We start from the raw sequence: 20,207 nt of genomic DNA on the forward strand, positions 1-20,207 counted from the left end.
GATCCCATTTGTCAATTTTGGCTTTTGTTGCTGTTGCTTTTGGTGTTTTAGACATGAAGTCCTTGCCCATGCCTATGTCCTGAATGGTACTACCTAGGTTTTCTTCTAGGGTTTTTATGGTATTAGGTCTAACATTTAAGTCTCTAATCCATCTTGAATTAATCTTTGTATAAGGAGTAAGGAAAGGATCCAGTTTCAGCTTTCTACTTATGGCTAGCCAATTTTCCCAGCACTATTTATTAAATAGGGAATCCTTTCCCCATTTCTTGTTTTTCTCAGGTTTATCAAAGATTAGATGGCTGTAGATGTGTGGTATTATTTCTGAGGACTCTGTTCTGTTCCATTGGTCTATATCTCTGTTTTGGTACCAGTACCATGCTGTTTTGGTTACTGTAGCCTTGTAGTATAGTTTGAAGTCAGGTAGCGTGATGCCTCCGGCTTTGTTCTTTTGACTTAGGATTGTCTTGGAAATGCGGGCTCTTTATTGGTTCCATATGAACTTTAAAGCAGTTTTTCCAATTCTGTGAAGAAACTCATTGGTAGCTTGATGGGGATGGCATTGAATCTATACATTACCTTGGGCAGTATGGCCATTTTCATGATATTGATTCTTCCTATCCATGAGCATGGTATGTTCTTCCATTTGTTTGTGTCCTCTTTTATTTCACTGAGCAGTGGTTTGTAGTTCTCCTTGAAGAGGTCCTTTACATCCCTTGTAAGTTGGATTCCTAGGTATTTTATTCTCTTTGAAGCTATTGTGAATGGAAGTTCATTCCTGATTTGGCTCTCTGTTTGTTACTGGTGTATAAGAATGCTTGTGATTTTTGCACATTAATTTTGTATCCTGAGACTTTGCTGAAGTTGCTTATCAGCTTAAGGAGATTTTGGGCTGAGACAATGGGGTTTTCTAAATATACAATCATGTCATCTGCAAACATGGACAATTTGACTTCTTCTTTTCCTAACTGAATACCCTTGATTTCGTTCTCTTGCCTGATTGCCCTAGCCAGAACTTCCAACACTATGTTGAATAGGAGTGGTGAGAGAGGGCATCCCTGTCTTGTGCCAGTTTTCAAAGGGAATGCTTCTAGTTTTTGCCAATTCAGTATGATATTGGCTGTGGGTTTGTCATAAATAGCTCTTATTATTTTGAGATATGTTCCATCAATACCGAATTTATTGAGCGTTTTTAACATGAAGGGCTGTTGAATTTTGTCAAAGGCCTTTTCTGCATCTATTGAGATAATCATGTGGTTTTTGTCTTTGGTTCTGTTTATATGCTGGATTACGTTTATTGATTTGCGAATGCTGAACCAGCCTTGCATCCCAGGGATGAAGCCCACTTGATCATGGTGGATAAGTTTTTTGATGTGGATCTGGTTTGCCAGTATTTTACTGAGGATTTTTGCATCGATGTTCATCAAGGATATTGGTCCAAAATTCTCTTTTTTTGTTGTGTCTCTGCCAGGCTTTGGTATCAAGATGATGTTGGCCTCATAAAATGAGTTAGGGAGGATTCCCTCTTTTTCTATTGATTGGAATAGTTTCAGAAGGAATGGTACCAGCTCCTCCTTGTACCTCTGGTAGAATTCAGCTGTGAATCCATCTGGTCCTGGACTTTTTTTTGTTGGTGGGCTATTAATTATTGCCTCAGTTTCAGAGCCTGCTATTGGTCTATTCAGGGATTCAGCTTCTTCCTGGTTTAGTCTTGGGAGAGTGTAAGTGTCCAGGAAATTATCCATTTCTTCTAGATTTTCTAGTTGATTTGCGTAGAGGTGTTTATAGTATTCTCTGATGGTAGTTTGTATTTCTGTGGGGTCGATGGTGATATCCCCTTTATCATTTTTTATTGCGTCTATTTGATTCTTCTCTCTTTTCTTCTGTATTAGTCTTGCTAGGGGTCGATCAATTTTGTTGATCTTTTCCAAAAACCAACTCCTGGATTCATTGATTTTTTGGAGGGATTTTTGTGTCTCTATCTCCTTCAGTTCTGCTCTGATCTTAGTTATTTCTTGCCTTCTGCTAGCTTCTGAATGTTTGCTTTTGCTTCTCTAGTTCTTTTAATTGTGATGTTAGAATGTCAATTTTAGACCTTTTCTACTTTCTCTTGTGGGCGTTTAGTGCTATAATTTCCCTCTACACACTGCTTTAAATGTGTCCCAGAGATTCTGGTATGTTGGATCTTTGTTCTCATTGGTTTCAAAGAATATCTTTATTTCTGCCTTCATTTCGTTATGTACCCAGTAGTCATTCAGGAGCAGGTTGTTCAGTTTCCATGTAGTTGAGCGGTTTTGATTGAGTTTCTTAGTCCTGAGTTCTAGTTTGATTGCACTGTGGTCTGAGAGACAGTTTGTTATAATTTCTGTTTTTGTACATTTGCTGAGGAGTGCTTTACTTCCAATTATGTGGTCAATTTTGGAATAAGTGCGATGTGGTGCTGAGAAGAATATTCTGTTGATTTGGGGTGGAGAGTTCTATAGATGTCTATGAGGTCCACTTGGTGCAGAGATGAGTTCAATTCCTGGATATCCTTGTTAACTTTCTGTCTCGTTGATCTGTCTAATGTTGACAGTGGAGTGCTGAAGTCTCCCATTATTATTGTATGGGAGTCTAAGTCTCTTTGTAAGTCTCTAAGGACTTGCTTGATGAATCTGGGTGCTCCTGTATTGGGTGCATATATATTTAGGATAGTTATCTCTTCCTGTTGAATTGATCCCTTTATCATTATGTAATGGCCTTCTTTGTCTCTTTTGATCTTTGATGGTTTAAAGTCTATTTTATCAGAGACTAGGATTGCAACCCCTGCTTTTTTTTGTTCTCCATTTGCTTGGTAGATCTTCCTCTATCCCTTTATTTTGAGCCTATGTACGTCTCTGCATGTGAGATGGGTCTCCTGAATACAGCAGACTGATGGGTCTTGACTCTTTATCCAGTTTGCCAGTCTGTGTCTTTTAATTGGAGCATTTAGTCCATTTACATTTAAGGTTAATATTGTTATGTGTGAACTTGATCCTGCCATTATGATATTAACTGGTTATTTTGCTCGTTAGTTGATGCAGTTTCTTCCTAGCCTCGATGGTCTTTACATTTTGGCATGTTTTTGCAATGGCTGGTACCAGTTGTTCCTTTCCATGTTTAGTGCTTCCTTCAGGGTCTCTTGTAAGGCAGGCCTGGTGGTGACAAAATCTCTAAGCATTTGCTTATCTGTAAAGGATTTTATTTCTCCTTCACTTATGAAACTTAGTTTGGCTGGATATGAAATTCTGGGTTGAAAATTCTTTTCTTTAATAATGCTGAATATTGGCCCCCATTCTCTTCTGGCTTGTAGAGTTTCTGCCAAGAGATCTGCTGTTAGTCTGATGGGCTTCCCTTTGTGGGTAACCTGACCTTTCTCTCTGGCTGCCCTTAAGATTTTTTCCTTCATTTCAACTTTGGTGAATCTGGCAATTATGTGTCTTGGAGTTGCTCTTCTCGAGGAGTATCTTTGTGGTCTTCTCTGTATTTCCTGAATTTGAACGTTGGCCTGCCCTACTAGGTTGGGGAAGTTCTCCTGGATGATATCCTGAAGAGTATTTTCCAACTTGGTTCCATTTTCTCCCTCACTTTCAGGTACCCCAATCAGCCGTAGATTTGGTCTTTTTACATAATCCCATACTTCTTGCAGACTTTGTTCATTTCTTTTTCTTCTTTTTTCTTTAGACTTCTCGCTTCATTTCATTCCTTTGATCCTCAATCACTGATACTCTTTCTTCCAGTTGATCGAGTCGGTTACTGAAGCTTGTGGATTTGTCACGTATTTCTCGTGTCATGGTTTTCATCTCTGTTAGTTTGTTTATGGCCTTCTCTGCATTAATTATTCTGGTTATCAATTCTTCCACTCTTTTTTCAAGATTTTTAGTTTCTTTGCACTGGGTACGTAATTCCTCCTTTAGCTCTGAGAAGTTTGATGGTCTGAAGCCTTCTTCTCTCATCTTATCCATGTCATTCTCTGTCCAGCTTTGATCCGTTGCTGGCGATGAGCTGCGTTCCTTTGGAGGGGGAGATGCACTCTTATTCTTTGAATTTCCAGGTTTTCTGCCCTGCTTTTTCCCCATCTTTGTGGTTTTATCTGCCTCTCTTCGTTGATGATGGTGACGTACTGATGGGGTTTTGGTGTGGGTGTCCTTCCTGTTTGTTAGTTTTCCTTCTAACAGTCAGGACCCTCAGCTGTAGGTCTGTTGGAGATTGCTTGAGGTCCACTCCAGACCCTGTTTGCCTGGGTGTCAGCAGCAGAGGCTGCAGAAGATAGAATACTGCTGAACAGCGAGTGTACCTGTCTGATTCTTGCTTTGGAAGCTTCCTCTCAGGGGTGTACTCCATCGTGTGAGGTGTGCGGTGTCGGTCTGCCCCTAGTGGAGGATGTCTCCCAGTTAGGCTACTCAGGGGTCAGGGACCCACTTGAGCAGGCAGTCTGAGTGTTCTCAGATCTCAACCTCCATGTTGGGAGATCCACTGCTCTTTTCAAAGCTGTCAGACAGAGTCGTTTGTGTCTGCAGAGGTTTCTGCTGCTCTTTTGTTGTTGTTGTTGTTGTTTAGCTGTGCCCTGTCCCCAGAGGTGGAGTCTACAGAGAATGGCAGGTCTCCTTGAGCTGCTGTGAGCTCCACCCAGTTCGATCTTCCCAGGGCTTTGTTTACCTACTTAAGCCTCAGCAATGGTGGGCGCCCCTCCCCCAGCCTCGCTGCTGCCTTGCAGTTAGATCGCAGACTTCTGTGCTAGCAATGAGGAAGGCTCCGTGGGCGTGGGACCCTCCCGGCCAGGTGTGGGATATAATCTCTTGGTGTGCCCGTTTGCTTAAAGCGCAGTATTGGGGTGGGAGTTACCCGATTTTCCAGGTGTTGTGTGTCTCAGTTCCCCTGGCTAGGGAAAGGGATTCCCTTCCCCCTTGCACTTCCCAGGTGAGGCGATGCCTCACCCTGCTTCAGCTCTCGCTGGTCGGGCTGCAGCAGCTGACCAGCACCGATTGTCCGGTACTCCCTAGTGAGATAAACCGAGTACCTCAGTTGAAAATGCAGAAATCACCTGTCTTCTGTGTCGCTCACGCTGGGAGCTGGAGACTGGAGCTCTTCCTATTCGGCCATCTTGCTCCGCCCCTCCGAGATCTTTCTTTTTTTGAAAAAAATAAGCATTTATAGCTACAAATTTCTTTCTAAACACTGCTTTTTAAAGTTGCAGCCCATAAATTTTGGTATGTAGTGCTTTAGGGTTAATTTATCTCAGGACATTTTCTAATTTCCCTTGTGATTTCTTCTTTGACTCTGATTGTTTAGAAGTATATTATTTAATTTCCACATATTTGTGCATTTCCCAAATTTCCTTTTGTTACTTATTTCTAATTGTATTCTATAGTGGTCAGAGAACAACCTTTTGTGTCATTTCATTCCTTTTTACATATATTGAAGCTAATTTTATGTCCTAATAATCTATCCTGAAGAGTGTTCCATATGCACTTGAACATGTGTTCTGCTCTTTAAGTGGAGTATTCTACAGATGTCTGTTAGGTCTATGTGGCTTACAACGTTGGATCTGGGAATGGAGCCCAAGCTATTCTGGTGTTTTCAAGAGGGTATTTACCTTTTTAAGGGCTCACCATGCCATTTAATATCATCCTAATGTTAAGAGGTATGCACGGTAAGATGCTCACTTTGGATTTGCTCTTAAACACATCTATTCTGAAGAACTCCAAGGAGAGCAAAGTAGGAAATGAATGCAGCTGTCCTACTTTTTCTGATTAATTTCATATCTATCTCATGGGCATGTTTTAAATACATGACTACACGTACTCTGCATATAAAAAATATATACAAGGGCACAGTGAAAATAAATGATGCTATTTCATACTACTAATACTGAAATTTTGTCTGCACAAGCACTTACTGAAAGAAGTATCATATGACTTGGTATAGAAGAAATATATTTTATGATTAAGAAACTTCTCTTACAAAATATACTCTGTGAAGTAGTATCCATTGCAGTTGATTTAAGGTAGGCCTTTGTGAGGAAAATCTAGAAATTAAGAGCACTACATCAATATGCAAAAATTATTTAACAAAATACCTTTTACTGTTCTTGCATGAGGTTTGTGGTTAATTCCATCAAAATGTTCAGAAGATGAGATGTGTGTACTTTCTTCAACACACCTAAAAAAGAAAACTGGATTTACAAACTTTTAAGAGAAAACTACAAAACAGTATTATTAGCATATCATTAACACCACATCTACATTTTTTTGAAAAAATAACATAGTATTTAGGATCTTATGCAAAAGTCATAAAGATATTTGCCTTATTGAACTGTGTAACATGAAAGTTTACCACTTTAGTGAAGTACTAAAATTTTTTTAACATATACATGAATATGACTTAAATACTATCTCTTGAATTATATGAAGTTACAAAACCAAAGAAATACTTAACTTTTGTTTCTATGATTATGTCATAATCATTCAGTACCTTCACACATAGTCTCCATAAGCTTCTACTATGGAATCATGGTCATTTTTACTTGGACAACAGGAAAATTACATGACTCCCCAAATACATCAAAACTTTCTAACTGAATAAAACACAGAACTCCTGATTGTCTACCGAGATTTTACCTTCTAAAATATGAACCCAAAATCCAAAAATAGTGCCAGAAATAATAAATCTCAGAAAGTAACTTTTTACTTTAATTTTCTTTTCCTACTCACTTTTTCATCTTCATCCTGAACAGCTTACCTTTGTATCATATGGCCTCTTGATGAAAGTAATAAAAGCATTTTACTCTTTAATATGCATGGTGAATCATTGTCAAACTTGTGAGGGACAGTAGTCATGACAGAAGGGTGCTTCCATCCCAAATTAATGACACTAACTATATGATCCAATTAAATCAGAAAAAGTGAAGTATGGCAAAGGTGTTTTAGAAGCAGCTGTGGCTTAAGTAGTCACATGGTAACCACCATGGAGCCTGAATCTAAAAATATTCTTACAAGCTGGTATGCCATGCCTTCTTCCAATTTTGATGACCATATCACAAAATATCCACACAAGTAGGTAACATAATAGTGACGCAAAGAGACTTCTGAACTATCCTAATAACCAATGTAAAGGTCATGGCAGGTAAATGTATTCTTTTCACAGTTTGTCTAGCTAGATCTTCTTTCACATTTGTTCCTGAGGACTGAAGCTCCCTAGGTTCAACTGGGCATTTCTTGAAAAGCAAGCTCCTGACGCTCTCTGTCCTTGTCCAGGACAGGCTGGCTGCACAAAAACTTCAGGTTTTTCTAGGGTATTAGAGTACAATTACCTTTTGTGGGAGTGGGGAAGAAGATTCACCTGAGACTACAGGTGCAGGGGAGAGGAAAGACCATATTTAAAGTGATCACAGATTGAAGGAAGCAAGGAACCCTGGGAAAGATATAGATAAGGGTCGATGACAGTAATAATGAATAGGTGCTTACAAACAGAAAAGAGTACCTATGTTTCAGCAAATGCTTACATTCCTATAGTCCTCCAGTCTGTGTCCAGAAGAATGTGGCAATGACAAAACATCTTTTCCTCCACTCCCAGGATAAGCTTCCTATAGCCATAGATGGACAAAGAGGCAAAGATACAGTAGAAAAAAAATGCAAACACTTCCAAACCCAACTGGAGCAGAAAACAATCTAGTCAGTATGAAGAAAGTCTCAGCAGGGGCTTGGTAGCATGAAGAACGGAGACACAATCTTGCAAAGGGGCAGAAAGCAACTTTATACGTTAGTATTGATACACCACCCCTTTGGAGAACCACTGCTTTAGACGAATCTTTATTTGTATATTGGCCAAAAAAAAAAAAAAAAAAAAAAACCCACCTATAGTCAGAGAAACTCATCACCTTTTTACCTATGGTAAAAATAAAATATTTCTTAGTGTGTTCTTTAGAATTTTTATGTAAGCATTCTGTTGTCCCTAGGCCAATCTAAATTAGTAGAGTTAAAATTAAAGCTATCATATTCAATGTATCTTTTTATGAAAAATCAAAACTAAAATTTCATATTTTCTGGAATAGAAAACATCCAGAAGAGTCACTACAAAATGTATCAAAATCTTAGAATACAGTAGTTCAAGCAAATACATTTTCACAACTTAAAAAATATGAAAAATAAATACATATAATGTTTCATTTACGATTCGCACTTCTTAGTTACATTAAATAAATCAAACTTTTAATTGGGTAAGGGAAAATCACTCTCTTGGCACGTTAAAAAATGGAGATCATTATAATTTCAAATGAGAATATCTATTTAGGTTTACAAAAAAATATAAAGCAAAAAAATCCCTTGGCCAAATAAAATGTAGCCACAGTACCAACAGAGTTGTAATATCTAGTGCTTTTCTCACCATTTATTTAGTGAATACCTGTGGGACACACACTCAGTAGCTTGCTTAGTGAGATAGGGGCCCTGTCCTTAAAAAGCCAGTTGAAGAGCCTTGCTGGTGAATAAACTGTTTTCTAAAATAAGTAAAACGTAAGATAACATGTGATGTGTCAGAAGACTCTTTCAATAAAGTAATTTAAATCACTACAAATGTTTGCTTTAAAAAATGTGTTTAAAAATTTCCACAGACCATCTCATGCCTCCCATCTCCTTCTCAGCTTTAATACTGACCTTACTCTCAGGAGAAATGGACACACACAATACAGAAACCACATTTAGAGCAGCATAAGTCTCTGTATCCTACAAATTCCCATCTCCTCAAACTCTGCAACTGCTCCGAAAAGGGTGTTTGTGTTCAACTAGGAAACTCACTGCACAGATTATTTTTGGAAACACAAGAGCCAGCCTCTTTGATGACTGACACTAAACCTGCTCTCCTTAACTCCTCAAACCTTCAGTACTATTCTCCTCTTCATGCTCTCTCTAGATTATTTCACCTTCATTTTCCAAAGGAAACAGAAGTTATCTGATGGAAAGTCACTCTCCTTCCCGGTATCACATACAACTTACCAAAGTGGCTCCAGTCCTTCCTACTCCAGACTTGACACACCAAAGTGGTGCCCCTCCTCCTTCCAAATGCCAGACTCTCTGCATATGCCTAATCCCTTTCTCTCCTGTTTTCCAACAACATGAAAATATTATTCCTTCTCTCGTTTATATATTCAACCTCCTCTTCTTATGCAGATTTTTTGCACTGGTTTTTAAACAAACACCAATCTCTTCCTTTAAAATAAGGGCAAAACAAAGCCGCTTGGCCTCACATCTCCCTCCAGCTATAGCTCACAGGCCTATCTAGACACTTCCTGCTTCAAATAAACTTCTCTACAGAGTTGCCTAAATGTTCTGACTTCATGTCCTCATCTCCTATTCACTTCCCGTATGTGCTTGAGCCCCACTACGCCACTCCTCCAAGACCCTTCTGTACTGGATATGTTAGCAGTAAAACCACCACTGTTCGTTATCTCCTTAACCTCCCCTTTTTCTCTTGTATCAACCAGAAGCCCATAGTCTTTCCCTCTGCCTGTCTTGCTATCCTTGGCCACTGAATGCTGAAGAGCCTCAAGGTAAACATCATGTCTCACTTTACATTCTCTCCCTAGGATATCTCATCCATTTCAGAGACATAAACAAAAATGTATTTTTTTGTTCTGTACTTTTAATCTCTAGTCCAGACCCCTTCTATGAGCTCCACACCTACATATCTGTAGGTCCACATCTGTCTACACAGGCAGCATACAGAGTGATAAGATGCATGGGCTCTGGAAGTGAAGTATGTAGATTCAAATCCCATTTCTTCCACTTACTGTCTGATATTGGACAAGTCTCTTAACACCTGTGTTTCCATGTCCCCAGCTTAAAAAATGCTGTAATAACTGTAAGTGCTCAACAATATTAGCTATTATCATTATTACTATTTGACCTTTCCTCTTGTGTGTCTCAAAGCCATCTGAAATTTTCTGCCTCTGAAATGCATGATGTTCCCAAAATGTGATCTGCTTCTGGGATTCCCTTATTGTCTAAATGCTGTAATCACAAATCTAGTAGTTATTTTTCATACAGTTCTCTTTCCTCTCCCATTTCTAATACAACGTATCTGTTGAGATTTAAGAATTATATGTTATCTTTTCTATAACTGCATCACTCTAACTTTATCCCAAGCTCCATCCTCTCCAGTGTATCCCACTAAAATGGCCTGTAACCAGTCAACACACTTCCACCCTTTACTCCAAAGTACCATCCACGCTGCAGCCAAAAGGATCTTTACAGATTGTAAATCTGGTCAACTTCATGCTTAAAACCTTTTATTTGTTTCTCCTTGGTCTTAGAATAAGCACTGATCTTTATTAAATATGACCCATCATCACACACCGGGGCCTATCATGGGGAGGGGGGAGAGGGGAGGATGGCATTGGGAGTTATACCTGATATAAATGATGAATTGATGGGTGCTGACGAGTTGATGGGTGCAGCACACCAACATGGCACAAGTATACATATGTAACAAACCTGCACGTTATGCACATGTACCCTAGAACTTAAAAGTATAAAAAAAAAAAAAAAAAAAGAACCAAAAAAAAAGAAAATATGACCCAAAAAACTCTATAAGGTCTGAACTCTGCCTCCCTCTCCAGTCTAATTTCATACCATATATTCCCTTGGTTCTCTCAGCCCATTCTCCACTTGGCTTGATTTCAATTCTTCCTGCTTGCTTTGCTCCTCCCTACCACAGGGTCTTTGCCCATGCCCTTTCTTTTCTCTGCTTTAAATGCTATTTCTTCCTCCTCTTCTCCTAGTTGACTCTTACTCATCCATCAGATGTCTGCTTAAATGTATCCTCCTTAGGGAAGCCTTCTCTGGCCTCCCAGATGAAGCCAAATACTTTTATTCTTGGTACTCATCATCTTATCCCTTTCATTCAGGGCAGAGAAAGAGTAAGGAAATTTAGGGAGGAAGGAGGAAAGAAGTATCTTAGTCAGCCTAGAAATTAAGACACTTAATCATTTAGTTGAAAAACCAAACACAGGCACAAGGGGAAGAATTACTTAGGTAACAATAGGCTATATGAAGAGAGTTAGGTGGGTAATCACAGGTTGTAAAAGGAAAGAAAAAACTAAATAGTAAGTCTGCTGGAATCACAACAAGGACTTCTCTTGTATCTCCAACCTCATGGTTTTTATTAAAATGAGTTAGGGAATAGAATGTTCCCACTGGAAGTATATGTTCAGTATACAGGTGATGATTCATCCAGTCTTAGCATATTAAGTCATAGACAAATCCAGTCCAAATGACTAAAATGACAAAAAAATATGTAATTTTAATAGGTTAATTTCAACAATGTCTTAAACACCTTTTAAACTGATATTCTGCATTATTGCTTCACATTTTATGTGTGCGTATAAACTAAAAATCAAAAGTGATTTTAATGGAATACCACTTAGTAATCAAAATGAACAAGTTATTAATAAACACAAGTTGGATGAATCTCAAGGAAATATTAATCTCAAGAGATAATCTCAAGAGAATGAAAAAGTTAAATTAAAAAAAGTTAAATCTAAGGATCCATTTAAATAACATCATTAAAATGGAAAAATTATGGAAGTAGGGGACAGATTAGTGGTTGCCAGGGGTTGGGGACAGGGGTGGGAAGTGGGAAGGTAGATGAGTGTGATTATAAAAGGCCAACATTAGGAATCTTTGTGATAGATAGGTTCATCTTGACTGTAGTAGATACAAGAAGCTACATGTGATAAAAATTAGAAATAAATAAATATACACACAAATGAGTTTGAGAAAAACTAGGAAAATCCGAATAAGATCTAGAATGCATCAGTGTTAATATCCTGGATGTTACCACTGGGGGGATTGTGTAAGCAGTGCATGGAACGTATGTTATCTTTTGTAACTGCATGCAAATTTACAATTACCCTAAACTTAAAAGTGTCATGAAAAAACAGCTTTAAAGTGGTTTCACAACATTTCTCAAAGACATCGGATCATATATACTTGACTACAGAATTCCAATTTTTTAAAAGCAGGTTTCCTCCAGTTTCTTCACGTTCTACCTTTGTTGCTGTCAGCCCATGAATAAAGGGAGATTTAAGTAGACAGAAGAAATATCTAGAGGTTGTAACGAACCCAATAAAAAAAAAATCAATATTTTTAAAAAGTAGATCTTAAAATGTACTTGAAAGTTTGAGATCATAATGACATAAACAACTATTTATGACCTAAGAAAAACTGCCTACTTTGGTACTTTGAAGTATTAAAAAAAAATCACACAGAATTAAATTACAAAGCTCAAAACTTGTTTATGCAGCTGGTCTTTTTTAAAATCAAGGAACTTTAAACCTACAATTCTAATAGGCTTACTGGTGACACCCCAATCCTTTGAAAAATAAATGAAATATCATAAATCATTTGACAGTTTTTAAGCTTAGATTTTTATCATCAGTCAGACGCTTTAAAAATAAAAAAGCAATAAGAAAGGATAGGATCTTGCTTTGTGCCCTATAAAGTTTAAGATAGAAAATAAATCATACTATTAAATGTCATTTAGAACCTTAACTTCAATACTTAGGATGAAATTGGCATAATATTCATGGTCATTCCTATGAGAATTCATGCAAGTCGAGTAGCTTTTCTTACAAAATATTGCAGAACTCTGGCACTTCCTGTGATAAATGAAGCAATAAGGCTTTGGAATTGCAATTGTGTATATTTAAGTACTTCATATAAGCAACCAGACTGTCATCTTGCTGGATATCTAGCACTATGAATTTATTATTTGTTATCCAAAGGAATGTTTGAATACTTATAAAGAGTAAAGGGTTAGGGTAAGCCCTTAAAATTTAAAGCTACAAATGTAGGACTATATTGCAGCCACACTGTCCAGCCTTAATTTTCTTGGCAAGTTAATTTAATGAAAAATATTCACAGATTTTTCAGGAAATGTAGAGATGAAAAAATCTATAAATATCTTGAAAATGTTTAGGATTCAACATAACTGTTAAGATCTAGATATTAGCTACAGCATTCTGAGAATTTTTATAACAGTGAAGTTGCAAGAAAATATATTATGGGAGACATTCTCCATGACCTGGTTTTCAGGTAAATTCATTGATGGGTCAATAATGAGTTCAACTCATAAAAGTGTGCTTTGAGAAGTCAGCTGAGCCAGCATTAGGGGAAGGAGGTCAAAGCCAGGCCCTCTCGGTTATCTAGCCCATCCTATTTTAAAAGAATTCTATTGAAGGAGATTCATTCCAAAGGCCACAAAAATTACTTCTATCTTTTCTGATGGTTTCATTTACTCATCACATAGGTGAAAATTCATAATTTTCTTTCCCTTCTTGAAGCAATAATGGCGGAACTTCTGAGAAATAGTCTCACAAGATTTATCCTGTACCAATATAAATTCCAATCATTTTAGATTTCAGTTTTTCTAATTCGCTTTTAAGATACAGCCACCAAAACTGTGGCCTCCAAATAAGGCCACTAATGTCACATCCATATCAAGCTGTACAGGCATTTGATAAACACTTGAATGACTGAATTAGTGACAGCGGAAAGCCTACTTCTCATATTTTGCATATTATTGCTAATGAAGTATCCTTAAATATTATTTAAGTGTATCTCTAATTTCTCAAGAAATACTGAATACATACCAAATAGTATTTTCAACATATGTGCAAGTTATAAAGAACAGTAAAATGAACACCTGTTTTCCCACTAGCCAGTTTAGAGAACACATTACTTATAACTTTGAAGTCCCCTTTATGGCCTTTCCCATTCCAATTCCAATCCTTTTTCCCATGCATTCTCCTCAGCTATCTTTTGTTGTTGTTGTTTTTGCTTTCCTTTATGGTACTACCGTATGTATCCCTAATCAATATCTTGCTTAATTTTGCAAGATTTTGGATGGAATTATATTGGTTGGAATCATATTGGAAGTATTCTTAAGTTTCTTGGTTTATTTGTCCATGAGACTTATCCATGATGATATGCTTGAATGTAGCACAATTTGTGTCGTCTCTTATTGATGATATCTGAGTTGTTTCCAGTTTTCTGGAACATATTATGTATTTCTCTATGTAGATTACCAAGAGTTTCTATGCCTCAGAGTGGAGTTGCTTGGTTGATATACGCACAACTTATTAGTTAATGCAAATTAACTAATGTATTATTATTAGTTAATGCAAATGAATTATATGGTTGATTCAATTTGTACAACCACTAGCAGGGCAAGATAAGTTCAAGATGCTCCAACATTTTTGCCAATCTAATGGACATAAAAAAGTACTTCCTTGTGATTTTTTAAAGCTGTTTTTTCTTTCTTGGGGCAAAATTTATATAAAATGAAATGCACCAATCTTAAGTGTACCATTCCATAAGTTTTTTACAAATGCATGTACCTAGTAACCCAAATCATTACCACTACCCTAAGTTAGTTCCTTCAAAATCCTTCCCAGTCAGTTCCTGCCCCATCCCCTAGAAGAAACGACTTTTCTCATCCTTTTCCCTCACAGATAATTTGTCAGCGTGTCATGTTATGAATAACCACAGTCTGTTTATCCATTCTCTTACTGATGGAAACCTGGGCTATTCCAGTTTCTGGCTAGTATGAATGAAGCTATATTATGAATGCATATTATGTACATATTTCTCATAAAAATATTTTTGGTGGATTTTTATTTTCATTTCTCTTAGGCAAATATCTAGGAGAACTGCTGAATCCTAGAACTGCTGAATTGGGTAAATGTATATTTAACTCTGTAAGAAACTCCCAGATCTTTTTCCTAAAGTGGCTGTACCATTTAACCCTCTTACCTAATGTATAAGAATGCCAGTTGCTCTAGATCCTATCTAATTTTAGACAGTATGGTGGTTTTCTCATTCTCATTTTAACCTGCATTTCCCAGATGACAAATGACATTCATCACATGCTTACTGACCATTTGAATATCTTCCGTTGTGCAGTGTCTGTGTTACAAAGTTTCTTTTCAAATCATTTGTTCCCTATTCCTCCTTTTTAGTTTCTGGTTGTTTGGTTTTTTGTTATGGAGCCGTATAAATGAGCCATATATTCCTTTGACAAATATACATTTTGCAAATATTTTTCTCAGTCTGTGGCTTGTTTTTTGTTTTCTCAGTGGCATCTTTTGATAAATACAAGTTTGTTTTTTTTCAATGAAGTCTATTCTTTAAAGCTTTTCTCTTACAGTGATTGCTTCTACATCCTCGGAAATCTTTGCCCACCCCCAGTCATAAAGATATTCTCTGATGTTTTCTTAAATTCTTATGGCTTTAGCTTTTTATATTTAGTAGTATGATTCATCTCAAATAGATTTATATGCATGATGCAAGACAGAAATGGAGATTTATATTTTTGCTTGTGGATATCTAGTTGACCCAGCACCATTTACTGCAAAACTTTCCTTTCCCTACTTGGTTGCTTTGGATTTGTTTGAAATCAAAGGACTATATAAGTGGGTCTATGACCTCTGTTCAATGCCATTAATTTATTAGTTGATCCTTATGGCAATACCATGCTATCTTGATTATTGCAGCTTTATAGTTATGGTACAAAGTCAATTCTTCCAGCTATGTTTTCAAGATTTGTCAGATTTTCTCAGTCTTTTACATTTCCATGTAACTTTTAGAATTAGCTTGCTAATTTTACAAAAAGGTCCGTGGATTTATGCTAGGGATTATGTTGAATCTACAGATCAATTTTGAGGGAAATGTCATTTAATTGAGTCTTCCAATCATATGGCATCTCTCTTCATTTATTTATATCTTTACCTTTTCTCAGTATAGTTTTGTTGTTCTTATAGATTTTGCATGCTTTTTGTTGAATTTATTCCTAAATGTTCTACTTTGATTAGAAATAGGAAATAGGTTCTACTAATGATCATCTCAATTCAAAAATACTCATTTCTCACGGGGACTCCATCACATTTTCACTCCTTGGAAACATCAAAACATCAAAATCGTGAGAAAGTTTGTTTAATATTAAATAGTACATACTATATTCTGTATGGTAAACAAGACAAGAATTTCTAAAAATGAATGGAGACTCTACAAGTTGGCAGTAAAATAAAGGAATGGATTAAAGTCTAACAATATACATGCCGGAAATCGGGCTGGGGAATTTTTATAATCCACACTCATTTCAAGTATATATAATCCACACTCATTCAAGATTATCTGACGGGGAAGAAGGATGTCAGACATACCATTACCTCAGTCTGCAGATACACTGATCTTTTAGGAATGTTACCGAACTACTCCAAAGCTTTTTTGACATCTGGCCCACACAGTGATGAGCACAGGTTTCAAGGAGAGGAGAAGAGCAGGAAATATTTAGCTTTGATTTTGAGCAGATATAGTTTAAGCTCTTAGATAAAATTTAAGCTCTTTGTCTTCTGCTAAAGACAGAACTGTATCCAGAGACTCTGAGGATTCCCATTTGGCCTTCTTTCATTTGCAACTTGTTATAATAGTAGTTTCACGCTGTTCACTTTACTGTGGCTCCTTTTCTTCCTTCTATGCTTTTTCCTGGAACTACTAATTTTATTTTCCGTATCTTCACTATCTAATTCTTCAGACCTCTGTAGGTGCAAGGATCTGAGAATTAATCAAATTTCCCACTATTACCACTGAGATCCTAAAAGACATTCCCATCGTCTTTGGCCTTGCTGGCTTCTCCTTTTGCTTCCTCTTTAAAGTCTTTTCTCCATATGCTTTGTCTTAACTTTTCTCCTCTACTCTTCTTTGTCAAGTTTTTCTACTTCCTGAAGCCTTTCTTTTGATTTTTCAAGGTTTATACCGCTACAATCCTCTTCCTTAGTATCCTTTAAGATGCATTTCTGCATTGTTGGCCACCGCTGAACCTACTTCCATTCGTCAGTAAGAATTATTTTCTTATTCACTTAAAATTTCTCATTTTTTTTGCATGTGATTTTGGTCACTTTTTTCTTGTCACTGGATTTAGCCACTTTTTTATTTTTATATTTATTTATTTATTTATTTCGAGACAGAGTCTCGCTCTGTTGCTCAGGCTGGAGTGCACTGGTGAGATCTTGGGTCACCACAACCTCCGCCTCCCGGGTTCAAGCGATTCTCCTGCCTCAGCTTCTGGAGTAGCTAGTACTACAGGTGCATGCCACCATGCCCCACTAATTTTTGTATTTTTAGTAGAGATGGGGTTTCATTATGTTGGCCAGGCTGGTCTCGAACTCCTGACCTCGTGACCCACCCGCTTCAGCCTCCCAAAGTGCTGGGATTACAGGCGTGAGCCACCGCACCTAGCCGACAATTTTTTATTTTACAATGTATTCTCTTCAAGGTCCAACCAACCCAAGCATACAGTACTATTTCTCCTTAAAGAAATCAGCATCTGGGCCACCTTCACCCTCCTCATCTGTGTTCATGAACTTTATAGAAATGTCCTTGGTTTTCTATGCCTCATCAGTATTAGGGGCAGACTGAGTTTGAGGTTCCTCTGTTTTCACCACTTTCATTTTCTGTCTCATCTGTCTCTTTCCTTCTCTTCCTCTCCCTCTTCATTACTAACACCACTGGCCACCGTGTACTCTTCTCTCTCCTGCTTCTGGTTTCTTTCCATCTGACTGAAGGATGAACAACATATTGTTATTGAAATAGGCTCTAAATTCTTCCATGTAATCATTGGTGAGAGATGTATTCTCATTAACAGCTGTATTCTCATTAACAACTCTTTGCATCGATGTTCATCAGGGATATTGGTCCAAAATTCTCTTTTTTTGTTGTGTCTCTGCCAGGCTTTGGTATCAGAATGATGTTGCCCTCATAAAATGAGTTAGGGAGAATTCCCTCTTTTTCTATTGATTGGAATAGTTTCAGAAGGAATAGTACCAGCTCCTCCTTGTACCTCTGGTAGAATTCAGCTGTGAATCCATCTGGTCCTGGACTTTTTTTGGTTGGTAGGCTATTCATTATTGCCTCAATTTCAGAGCCTACTATTGGTCTATTTAGGGATTCAACTTCTTCCTGGTTTAGTCTTGGAAGAGTGTAAGTGTCCAGGAAATTATCCATTTCTTCTAGATTTTCTAGTTTATTTGTGTAGAGGTGTTTATAGTATTCTCTGATGGTAGTTTGTATTTCTGTGGGGTCCGTGGTGATATCCCCTTTATCATTTTTTATTGCATCTATTTGATTCTTCTCTCTTTTTTTCTTTATTAGTCTTGCTAGCGGTCTGTCAATTTTGTTGATCTTTTCAAAAAACCAACTCCTGGATTCATTGATTTTTTGGAGGGTTTTTTGTGTCTCTATCTCCTTCAGTTCTGCTCTGATCTTAGTTATTTCTTGCCTTCTGCTAGCTTTTGAATGTATTTGCTCTTGCTTCTCTAGTTCTTTTAATTGTGATGTTAGAGTGTCAATTTTAGACCTTTCCTGCTTTCTCTTGTGGGCATTTAGTGCTATAAATTTCCCTCTACACACTGCTTTAAATGTGTCCCAGAGATTCTGGTATGTTGCATCTTTGTTCTCATTGGTTTCAAAGAACATCTTTATTTCTGCCTTCATTTCGTTATGTACCCAGTAGTCATTCAGGAGCAGGTTGTTCAGTTTCCATGTAGTTGAGCGGTTTTGATTGAGTTTCTTAGTCCTGAGTTCTAGTTTGATTGCACTGTGGTCTGAGAGACAGTTTGTTATAATTTCTGTTCTTGTACATTTGCTGAGGAGTGCTTTACTTCCAATTATGTGGTCAATTTTGGAATAAGTGTGATGTGGTGCCCTATTTAATAAATGGTGCTGGGAAAATTGGCTAGCCATAAGTAGAAAGCTGAAACTGGATCCTTTCCTTACTCCTTATACAAAAAATTAATTCAAGATGGATTAGAGACTTAAATGTTAGACCTAATACCATAAAAACCCTAGAAGAAAACCTAGGTAGTACCATTCAGGACATAGGCATGGGCAAGGACTTCATGTCTAAAACACCAAAAGCAACAGCAACAAAAGCCAAAATTGACAAATGGGATCTAATTAAACTAAAGAGCTTCTGCACAGCAAAAGAAACTACCATCAGAGTGAACAGGCAACCTACAAAATGGGAGAAAATTTTTGCAATCTACTCATCCGAGAAAGGGCTAATATCCAGAACCTACAAAGAACTCAAACAAATTTACAAGAAAAAAACAAACAACCCCATCAAAAAGTGGGCAAAGGATATGAACAGACATTTCTCAAAAGAAGACATTCATGCAGCCAACAGACACATGAAAAAATGCTCATCATCACTGGCCATCAAAGAAATGCAAATCAAAACCACAATGGGATACCATCTCACACCAGTTAGAATGGCAATCATTAACAAGTCAGGAAACAACAAGTGCTGGAGAGGATGTGGAGAAATAGGAACACTTTTACACTGTTGGTGGGATTGTAAACTAGTTCAACCATTATGGAAAACAGTATGGCGATTCCTCAAGGATCTAATACTAGATGTACCATATGACCCAGCCATCCCATTACTGGGTATATAACCAAAGGATCATAAATCATGCTGCTATAAAGACACATGCACACGTATGTTTATTGTGGCACTATTCACAATAGCAAAGACTTGGAATCAACCCAAATGTCCATCTGTGACAGACTGGATTAAGAAAATGTGGCACATATACCCCTTGGAATCCTATGCAGCCATAAAAAAGGATGAGTTTGTGTCCTTTGTAGGGACATGGATGCAGCTGGAAACCATCATTCTTAGCAAACTATCACAAGAAGAGAAAACCAAACACCGCATGTTCTCACTCATAGGTGGGAACTGAACAATGAGATCACTTGGACTCGGGAAGGGGAACATCACACACTGGGGCCTATCATGGGGAGGGGGGAGGGTGGAGGGGGGAGGGATTGCATTGGGAGTTATACCTGATGTAAATGACAAGTTGATGGGTGCTGACAAGTTGATGGGTGCAGCACACCACATGGCACAAGTATACATATGTAACAAACCTGCACGTTATGCACATGTACCCTAGAACTTAAAGTATAATAATAATAATTAAAAAAAAAGATTTGTAAACAATGTAAGTTCTTAGGCTCCACCTCAGATCTACAGAATAAAAAACTAAAGGAGTGATACCCAACAGTGTGTGTTTCAATGAATCTTTGATTCTGATGTCTGCTCAAGTTTGAGAACTGCTGTCATAGATTGTGTAG

The 20,207-nt window shown here is 37.4% G+C and overlaps 1 protein-coding gene across 9 annotated transcripts in view; it reads right to left on the reverse strand.

Annotated features, from left to right (window-relative positions):
• The window catches only part of ZNF438 (zinc finger protein 438), a 192,931-nt gene that overhangs the window by 69,890 nt on the left and 102,834 nt on the right, over nucleotides 1–20,207 (reverse strand). For 7 of the 9 annotated variants that reach the window (XM_030940669.1, XM_010357038.2, XM_030940667.1 and 4 more), the window contains one exon: nucleotides 6,095–6,177. The gene's annotated coding sequence lies outside the window, so the exon portion shown is untranslated. Of the gene's footprint in view, nucleotides 1–6,094; nucleotides 6,178–7,519; nucleotides 7,596–9,008; nucleotides 9,030–20,207 lie in introns of those variants that run through there. The other 2 variants (XM_030940671.1, XM_030940670.1) reach the window with 2 other exon arrangements.

Source organism: Rhinopithecus roxellana, chromosome 11 (assembly GCF_007565055.1).
Source record: "Rhinopithecus roxellana isolate Shanxi Qingling chromosome 11, ASM756505v1, whole genome shotgun sequence".
NCBI lineage: Eukaryota > Metazoa > Chordata > Mammalia > Primates > Cercopithecidae > Rhinopithecus > Rhinopithecus roxellana.